Below are 10950 nucleotides of genomic sequence, written 5' to 3' on the forward strand. Positions count from 1 at the left end.
TTTTTTTTTTTTTTTGTGGTCATTGTTTTGATTTGGCGGGTGCTTTTTGGAACTCTTAAAGGGGCAGGGTGGGACACTTAATCCAGAGGTAGGGAATCCGGGGATCTCTGGGCACACTAACCCTGGGCTTCTGGAGGCAGGGAGGCCCCTTACGGAGATAAATAGCCTCCCAGCAGCTCCTGCTCCAACGTGAATCCACCACTTTGGAGTAGCTGCCCGAGCCAGGCCACGCCCACAGCAACAGCGGAGATTAACTCCATAGCAGCCGGGCAGGAAGCAGAAACCCTGTCTGCGCGCAGCTGCGCAGCACAAGCCACTAGAGGTCACTGTTCTCCCAGGAGAGGAGGGCCACAAACCAACAAGAAAGGAAGTCCTTCCAGCCGTCACTCGTCCCAGTTCTGCAGACTATTCCTATCACCATGAAAAGGCAAAGCTACAGGCAGACAAAGATCACAGAGACAACACCAGAGAAGGAGACAGACCTAACCAGTCTTCCTGACAAAGAATTCAAAATAAGAATCATAAACATGCTGACAGAGATGCAGAGAAATACGGAAGAGAAATGGGATGAAGTCCGGAAGGAGATCACAGATGCCAGAAAGGAGATCGCAGAAATGAAACAAACTCTGGAAGGGTTTATAAGCAGAATGGATAGAATGCAAGAGGCCATTGATGGAACTGAAATCAGAGAACAGGAACGCATAGAAGCTGACATAGAGAGACACAAAAGGATCTCCAGGAATGAAACAATATTAAGAGAACTGTGTGACCAATCCAAAAGGAACAATATCCGTATTATAGGGGTCCCAGAAGAAGAAGAGAGAGGAAAAGAGATGGAAAGCATCTTAGAAGAAATAATTGCTGAAAACTTCCCCAAACTTGGGGAGGATATAATCAAACAGACCACGGAAATACACAGAACCCCCAACAGAAAGGATCTAAGAAGGACAACACCAAGACACATAATAATTAAAATGGCAAAGATCAAGGACAAGGAAAGAGTTTTAAAGGCAGCTAGAGAGAAAAAGGTCACCTATAAAGGGAAACCCATCAGGCTGACATCAGATATCTCAACAGAAACCCTAAAGGCCAGAAGAGAATGGCATGATATATTTAATACAATGAAACAGAAGTGCTTGAACCAAGGATACTGTATCTAGCACGACTATCATTCAAATATGACGGTGGGATTAAACAATCCCCAGACAAGCAAAAGCTGAGGGAATTTGCTTTCCACGAACCACCTCTACAGAACATCTTACAGGGACTGCTCTAGATGGGAGCACTCCTAGAAAGAGCACAGCACAAAACACCCAACATATGAAGAATTGAGGAGGAGAAACAAAAAGGGAGAGAAGAAAAGAATCTCCAGACAGTGTATATAACAGCTCAATAAGCGAGCTAAGTTAGGCAGTAAGATACTAAAGAGGCTAACCTTGAACCTTTGGTAACCACGAATTTAAAGCCTGCAATGGCAATAAGTACATATCTTTCAATAGTCACCCTAAATGTTAATGGGTTGAATGCACCAATCAAAAGACACAGAGTAACAGAATGGATAAAAAAGCAAGACCCATCCATATGCTGCTTACAAGAAACTCACCTCAAACTCAAAGACATGTACACACTAAAAGTCAAGGGATGGAAAAACATATTTCAGGCAAACAACAGCGAGAAGAAAGCAGGGGTTGCAGTACTAATATCAGAAAAAATAGAATTCAAAACAAAGAAAGTAACAAGAGATAAAGAAGGACACTACATAATGATAAAGGGCTCAGTCCAACAAGAGGATATAACCATTCTAAATATATATGCACCCAACACAGGAGCACCAGCATATGTGAAACAAATACTAACAAAACTAAAGGGGGAAATAGACTGCAATGCATTCATTCTAGGAGACTTCAACACACCACTCACCCCAAAGGATAGATATACCGGGCAGAAAATAAGTAAGGACACGGAAGCAATGAACAACACAGTAGAGCAGATGGACTTAATAGACATCTATATAACTCTACATCCAAAAGCAACAGGATAAACATTCTTCTCAAGTGCACATGGAACATTCTCCAGAATAGAAAACATACTAGGCCACAAAAAGAGCCTCAGAAAATTCCAAATGATTGAAATCCTACCAACCAACTTTTCAGACCACAAAGGCATAAAACTAGAAATAAACTGTACAAATAAAGCAAAGAGGCTCATAAACACATGGAGGCTTAACAATACGCTATTAAATAATCAATGGATCAATGACCAAATCAAAAAGGAGATCCAGCAATATATGGAAACAAATGACAACAACAACACTAAGCCCCAACTTCTATGGGACACAGCAAAAGCAGTCTTAAGAGGAAAGTATATAGCAATCCAAGCATATTTAAAAAAGGAAGAGCAATCCCAAATGAATGGTCTAATGTCACAATTATCGAAATTGGAAAAAGAAGAACAGATGAGGCCTAAGGTCAGCAGAAGGAGGGACATAATAAAGATCAGAGAAGAAATAAATAAAATTGAGAAGAATAAAACAATAGCAAAAATCAATGAAACCAAGAGCTGGTTCTTTGAGAATATAAACAAAATAGATAAGCCTCTAGCCAGACTTATTAAGAAGAAAAGAGAGTCAACACAAATCAACAGTATCAGAAATGAGAAAGGAAAAATCACGACGGACCCCACAGAAATACAGAAATTTATTAGAGAATACTATGAAAACCTATATGCTAACAAGCTGGGAAACCTAGGAGAAATGGACAACTTCCTAGAAAAATACAACCTTCCAAGATTGACCCAGAAAGAAACAGAAAATCTGAACAGACCAATTACCAGCAACAAAATTGAAGCGGTAATCAAAAAACTACCGAAGAATAAAACCCCCGGGCCAGATGGATTTACCTCGGAATTTTATCAGACATACAGGGAAGACATAATACCCATTCTCCTTAAAGTTTTCCAGAAAATAGAGGAGGAGGGGATACTCCCAAACTCATTCTATGAAGTTAACATCACCCTAATACCAAAACCAGGCAAAGACCCCACCAAAAAAGAAAACTACAGACTAATATCCCTGATGAATGCAGATGCAAAAATACTCAACAAAATATTAGCAAACTGAATTCAAAAATACATCAAAAGGATCATACACCATGACCAAGTGGGATTCATCCCAGGGATGCAAGAATGGTACAACATTCGAAAGTCCATCAACATCATCCACCACATCATAAAAAAGAAAGTCTAAAACCACATGATCATCTCCATAGATGCTGAAAAAGCATTTGACAAAGTTGAACATCCATTCATGATAAAAACTCTGAGCAAAATGGGAATAGAGGGCAAGTACCTCAACATAATAAAGGCCATCTATGATAAACCCACAGCCAACATTATATTGAACAGCGAGAAGCTGAAAGCATTTCCTCTGAGATTCGGAACTAGACAGGGATGCCCACTCTCCCCACTGTTATTTAACATAGTACTGGAGGTCCTAGCCATGGCACTCAGACAAAACAAAGAAATACAAGGAATCCAGATTGGTAAAGAAGAAGTTAAACTGTCACTATTTGCAGATGACATGATACTGTACATAAAAAACCCTAAAGACTCCACCCCAAAACTACTAGAACTGATATCGGAATACAGCAAAGTTGCTGGATACAAAATCAACACACAGAAATCTGTGGCTTTCCTATATACTAACAATGAACCAACAGAAAGAGAAATCAGGAAAACAACTCCATTCACAATTGCATCAAAAAAAATAAAATACCTAGGAATAAACCTAACCAAAGAAGTGAAAGACTTATACTCGGAAAACTACAAGTCACTCTTAATAGAAATTAAAGGGGACACTAACAGATGGAAAATCATCCCATGCTCGTGGCTAGGAAGAATTAATATCGTCAAAATGGCCATTCTGCCCAAAGCAATATACAGATTTGATGCAATCCCTATGAAACTACCAGCAACATTCTTCAATGAACTGGAACAAATAATTCAAAAATTCATATGGAAACACCAAAGACCCCGAATAGCCAAAGCAATCCTGAGAAAGAAGAATAAAGTAGGGGGGATCTCACTCCCCAACTTCAAGCTCTACTATAAAGCCATAGTAATCAAGACAATTCGTTACTGGCACAAGAGCAGAGCCACAGACCAATGGAACAGACTAGAGAATCCAGACATTAACCCAGACATATATGGTCAATTAATATTAGATAAAGGATCCATGGACATACAATGGTGAAATGACAGTCTCTTCAACAGATGGTGCTGGCATAACTGGACAGCTACATGTAAGGAGAATGAAACTGGACCATTGTCTAACCCCATATACAAAAGTAAACTCAAAATGGATCAAAGACCTGAATGTAAGCCATGAAACCATTAAACTCTTGGAAGAAAACATAGGCAAAAACCTCTTAGACATAAACATGTGTGACCTCTTCTTGAACATATCTCCCCGGGCAAGGAAAACAACAGCAAAAATGAACAAATGGGACTATATTAAGCTGAAAAGCTTCTGTACAGCAAAAGACACCATCAATAGAACAAAAAGGAACCCTAGAGTATGGGAGAATATCTTCGAAAATGACACATCCGATAAAGGCTTGACGTCCAGAATATATAAAGAGCTCACACGCCTCAACAAACAAAAAACAAATAACCCAATTAAAAAATGGGCAAAGGAACTGAACAGACGGTTCTCCAAAAAAGAAATACAGATGGCCAACAGACACTTGAAAAGATGCTCCACATCGCTAATTATCAGAGAAATGCAAATTAAAACTACAATGAGGTATCACCTCACACCAGTAAGGATGGCTGCCATCCAAAAGACAAACAACAACAAATGTTGGCGAGGCTGTGGTGAAAGGGGAACCCTCCTACACTGCTGGTGGGAATGTAAGTTAGTTCAACCATTGTGGAAAGCAGTATGGGGGTACATCAAAATGCTCAAAACAGACTTACCATTTGACCCAGGAATTGCACTCCTAGGAATTTACACTAAGAATGCAGCAATCAAGTATGAGAAAGATCAGTGCACCCCTATGTTTATCGCAGCACTATTTACAATAGCCAAGAATTGGAAGCAACCTAAATGTCCATCGATAGATGAATGGATAAAGAAGATGTGGTACATATACACAATGGAATACTACTCAGCCATAAGAAAAGGGCAAATCCAACCATTTGCAGCAACATGGATGGAGCTGGAGGGTATTATGCTCAGTTAAACAAGCCAAGAGGAGAAAGAGAAATACCAAATGATGTCACTTATCTGTGGAATATAAGAACAAAGGAAAAACTGAAGGAACAAAACAGCAGCAGAATCACAGAACTCAAGAATGGACTAACAGGTACCAAAGGGAAAGGGACTGGGGAGGATGGGTGGGTAGAGAGGGATAAGGGGGGGTGAGAAGTAGGGGGGTATTAAGATTAGCATGCATGTGGGGGTTGGAGAAAACGGAGGGCTGTACAACACAGAGAAGGCAAGTAGTGATTCTACAACATTTTGCTCTGCTGATGGACAGTGACGGTAAAGGGGTTTATAGGGGAGACCTGGTATAGGGGAGATCCTAGTAAACATAATATTCGTCATGTAAGTGTAGATTAGTGATACCAAAAACAAAACAAACAAACAAACAAAAAGAGCAGTTCCTGTGTGGTATCCTCCAATGAGTTCTACACAAGGGTAAAAAGGGCATATAAAAGTATAGGCAAAGGGTCTGTTTGCGTTTATACAGAAGATCAAAGCCTAATTGGGCTACCCTGAAAATGAACTAAGATACGATATGAAAGAGAACTTCCAACATCAGCACTCTCTGGAAGACTCATGCCAGAAGATGATCATCAAAAAACCCCAACAAAGATCCACGCACTGCTACAGCTGTAGATGCACTCATCCCACCAGCTCCTGGACTTGCCATGGGAATGAAGGTGATATCTAAGCTGGCCTGTGCATACAGGAAAACAACAAATTTGACTGGATCTATACTGTTGGAACTCAACCAAGAATAAGGAGAAGTGCAAATTGTAGCGCTCCAAAATCTTACAACAACAGACTATTTACTGTTAAAAGAACATAAGGGATGTGAACATTCTCCAGGAATGGGTTTTTTTAATTTGTCTGATTTCTCTCAGACTGTTCAAGTTCAGTTGGACAATATCCACCATATCTTAGATAAGTTTTCACAAATGCCTAAGATGCCTAACTGGTTCTATTGGTTTCACTGGAGATGGCTGGTAATTACAGATATGCTTTGGTTATGTAACTATACTCCTATTATGTTCATGTGTGTGCACAATTTAAGTAGTAGCTTAAAATCTATACATGCTGAAGTTACTCTACAAGAAGATATATCAAAGAAATAATCAATCTTCCCATGTTTTCTTCCACCTGCTACTTCTATAGCTTTTCTTCTTCCTTCCTAATTACAACCCTTAAATAGAATTCGTGCCTCATATCAAATTTACCGAGTATCATAATTCTTCCAAGTGGTAAAGATACCTCAATACAAATGCTGGGCATAGAAGCTACAGGGCATAAATATGCAAAGAAATAAAAAGCTAACCATTTCAAACAATAAGGCTTCTCTCTCACTTACCAACTTTACATTTCCCTGTATGGCCCCGGAAGATGACTGGTTAGCCAGAGACGGGTAAGATTCCTCAAGGGAGGAACAACCTAAGACAGACACAGTAGCAGGGGGGTCATCAGGTGAGAAATTGGGGATCAACAGAGGTGAGGCTTAGAACCTCACCCCCCCATTCTGAGAGAAATCTTCTGCATCTGTGGATGTTTTATTGCCCTTGTCTAGCTTGGATTAACACATAGTCTACAGGCACACACCTGATCATCTACATTTGCTCTCTTACAACACTAAACTATGTTTTCTACCTTTATCTTGTATCTACCTACCACTTCAGCATTTTATTAAAAATAATAATAATAAAGAGAGAAATGTGGTATCCACATATAAATCATGTGTAAAAACCAAATGATTATTCATATTTGAACTGATTGTTTATAGTTCATAACCCATGAGCAAAACTGAAAGTTTCTGTGATGACTGCCCTTGTACTGTTCACTATGTAACTTATTCATTATGTAAGAATTTGTTCTCCATGTAAGAACTTGTTTGTTATGCCTCAGAAGATTGGAGACTGATGAAAATTAGGCTTGGGGTGGATTAATGATTGTGCATTGAGCATTGACTCCCCTATACAGAATTTTATTGTCGTTAACAACCATTTGATCAATAAATATGAGAGATGCCCTCACAAAAAAAAAAAAAAAAAAGGACAGACTTCCAATGGTAAAATAAATAAGTAACTGGGATGTAATGTATAGCATAAGGAATATAGTCAAGATATTGTAACAGCTTGGTAGGGTGATAGCTGGAACCTAGAATTATGTATATAAATGTTTTATCACTGTGTTGTACACTTGAAACTAATGTAACGTAATACTGTGCATCAACTACCCTTCAATAAAAAATAATTATAAAAAAAAAAGAAAAAACTATAGTAAAATCCAGATGAAAATGAACTACCATGAATGTATAGGTGAGCCAGATGAATTTATTTCCCCAGTGACATTTCTGTAGAAAAGGAATGGGAATCCATAAGCTTGTGAAGACTGTAATCCAAGATAGCAACTGACAAACCATAATAAAACATCTTCCTCAGATTCAGTGAGAGTGACTTTGAGTGTCTCAGCACAGCCTCCAGACAGGGTGGGGGATGTGTGAGAAGAGGGGTGATGCTCTGAAGGAGACAGGTTATCTCATCCTGTTTCTATCTTATTCCAGGGAAACATCATCACGAATGGCCTTGAGGAACCACAGTACCATCTCCGAGTTTGTTCTCACGGGGCAGTATGACCACCCCCACGTCCAGGCCCTGCTCTTTGTGCTCTTCCTGGGGATTTACCTCCTGACCCTGAGCGGGAACCTGACGCTGCTGCTGCTGCTCAGGGCCGATTCCCGCCTCCACACGCCCATGTACTTCTTCCTGAGCAATCTGTCATTCCTGGACCTCTGCTTCTCCTCTGTCACTGTGCCAAAGCTGCTGAAGGACATGCTGTCAGAGAAGAAAACGTATCAGTGGAGGGCTGCCTGGCCCAGGTCTTCTGTGTGTTTCTCACTGCAGGAAATGAAGCCTGCCTGCTCTCAGTGATGGCCTATGACTGCTATGCCACCATCTGCAATCTCTGCTCTACGGCCAAGTGATGAGCAACCAGCTCTGTGTGAGGGTGGTGTGGGGCTCCTGGAGCCTGGCCTCTCTCAATGCACTTGTCATAGTGCTCTTGGGTGTTGACCTCGACTTCTGTGATGCCCACACCATCCACCACTACACCTGTGAGCTGTCCTCCCTCGTCCCTCTGTCTTGCTCTGATGTATCTATGAATGTCAGCATCTTGTCCTTCTCTACTCTACTACTTGGGCTTAGAAACTTCCTCCCAATCTTCTTTTCCTATGCCCATATAATACGCAACTTCCTGAGCATCAGCTCCACCACAGGCAGAAGCAAGGCCTTCTCCACATGCTCCTCCCACCTCATTGCAATGATCCTGTTCTTTGGCTCAGGTTTGATTTGTTACCTCCTGCCTCCCTCTGGTTCCTCCCTGGATTTGCTCTCTTCTCTGCAGTACAGTGTGGTCACACCCATGCTGAATCCCCTCACCTACAGCCTAAAGAACAAGGCGGTAAAGACAGCTGTGAGAAGATAATTGGAGAAATATTTGCAATACATTAGGTGGTAAACTAAGATGCATTTGCTCAATAAAATTGCAAGATTTAATTTCCTCTTATGTTCACTCACCCTCCTACTCCACAGTGTCAAGTAGGGTGCACGAAAGATCCCGAGCTTCCCTGAGCACCCCAGTCTTTGTTCTTGCTTCTATAAATGTCAAGGTATTTATTTTAGACCTCCATTCTGTTGATTGGAAAAGAATGTGGAGACATTCCTCAGTAAGTACATTGATGAGACAACAAAAAAATTATGGTGAAAAGGTGAGATACACAGATGATCTGATTTCTCAAAAACATAGAATAAAATTCACAAAAATGTCTACCGGACCACTTTAATAATAAAAGCTTCAGAAAGTCTGCCTGTATTTCATAAAAAATATTTAACATTAATCAATATTCAGAAACATGCTTCATGATAAAATCAGATTGGAGGAATTGCAGTTAAAGTAAATAGCCACAGACAAATACCATCACCCAGCTTACTTAACAGAACTACATAATTTCTCCCCAATACAGTAAGATGAGGGTAAGATATGAAATTTAAATTTTGGTTGTGGAAAGAAAAATCTACTGTCGACTGATATCAGCACAACTCTTATACTTAAGAAACATAGAGTTTATTTGTAGTCTTACTTAGGGTTACAGCCAGTGAACTTACCTGGGAGGAGTTTTGGCGAAATGCTCCAAAGCCCCTTCATTTGGGAAACCTTAAATACTTTCTAGACCGGAGGATACATGCTGAAAAGAGGTTACATTTATCAATACATCAAGCAGTGTGGCTTGGACACATCTAGTTAGTGTCCTAAAAGATCATGCCACACCCATTCCAAAGCTATCTGTGTGAGGATGCAACGATAAAGGTCCCATTAGGTGGATGTGCTCATCTTCCTTTGGGGATGGAGAGGACACATATGACAGATTATTTTATCAATGTTGATCAGAAAATTCCTGACTGACTACATTTATGGGAGAAGGTTGAAACTGCCATTACTTTATTTGTTAGGTCAAGAAAGCCAAAGAAATGCAGGAGTCCAGACTGATGACAGCAAGATTAAATAGAAGACTTCACTACAGAAGTAGCGAAGGGCTGATTCAGAGAGACTACAGCCCCAAAAAAAAGGTTTGCGGTGATCTTTAGCCAAGCACATTTCTCCAGGGATGTGGGCAGGATGCACGTGCAAGAATTTCCATCTCTTGGTTAGCAGAACTCGAGCCCCATGGATGTTCTCAGGGTCTGGTCCAGGTGGTTTCCAGCTCCTCTCAAGGCCTGCAGTTTCTCTAAGAATTAAACTGAAAATATCCAATTAGTTTTCTTGTTTCTGCCTTCTCGACAGTATTAAGCCCCAATTTGGTGACCTGGCCTAGCAGGAGTGACATCATGGTGGGCCTGTGTCTTTCTTTTTAACACTACAAATATTGGCAATGATGTAATTATCTAACAGCAAAGTCTGAATATTCAATCTGAAATGAAAAATGATTAGTACTACAAGAGACTTTTATGATATCCAATCTTACAATATTCATAAAATAAATAGTTTCTATATAACAAAAATTGAATAAACACTATTTGAACAAACAAAAAATATGTAATTTCCTGCTTTTGCAAGAGCAATATCAAATCCTCAGGATTCAACCTAACAATGAATAATGAATACCTAGAGCCCATATAAAAAAAACAGCAAAAATGAAGTAGATGACATAAAAGATACTTAAAAATTAATATAGGATATACTTATTAAGCGTGCATTCATGTTCAAGTGACAGAAAATGTGGTAAACATTAACAGAAATCAAAAGAAAAATCAGCCTAGGCTGGAGGTAGATGTTTGCAGAGTCGGCTGAGCAGCTCAGGAGAAACCCCAGTGAGTCAGGTTCCTTCAGTCCATGTGCTCTGCTGTCCTCATTCACTGATTTCCTCCTCAGCCTGGTTGCTGTGTAAGCCTGGCAGTTGGGGCATTCTTTTTTTTCATTTTGTCTGAATTGCCTGACTTAAGCTTTGATTGCCAAGGCGCCCATCATGAAGAGGCATCCACTTTAAAGACTGAAATCTCCAAGACCCACCTTGCCAGCCACTCAACTACAGAAAGAGGCAGGCCTCCACCCCACAATGAGGCTCCCGGTTTTTAGAGATCTTGGTTGATTTCAGTAACCGACCTTTTGGGACTTGTTTATTTTTTTCCTCTTCCCTCCTT

At 40.2% G+C, this 10950-nt stretch overlaps 1 pseudogene; it reads left to right on the plus strand.

Moving 5' to 3' along the window:
* Positions 1-7833: 7833 nt before the first annotated feature.
* LOC118917469 (olfactory receptor 8S1-like) lies at positions 7834-8770 on the plus strand (annotated as a pseudogene).
* The last annotated feature ends 2180 nt before the right edge of the window (positions 8771-10950 follow it).

Source organism: Manis pentadactyla, chromosome 10 (genome assembly GCF_030020395.1).
Source record: "Manis pentadactyla isolate mManPen7 chromosome 10, mManPen7.hap1, whole genome shotgun sequence".
Taxonomy (NCBI): domain Eukaryota; kingdom Metazoa; phylum Chordata; class Mammalia; order Pholidota; family Manidae; genus Manis; species Manis pentadactyla.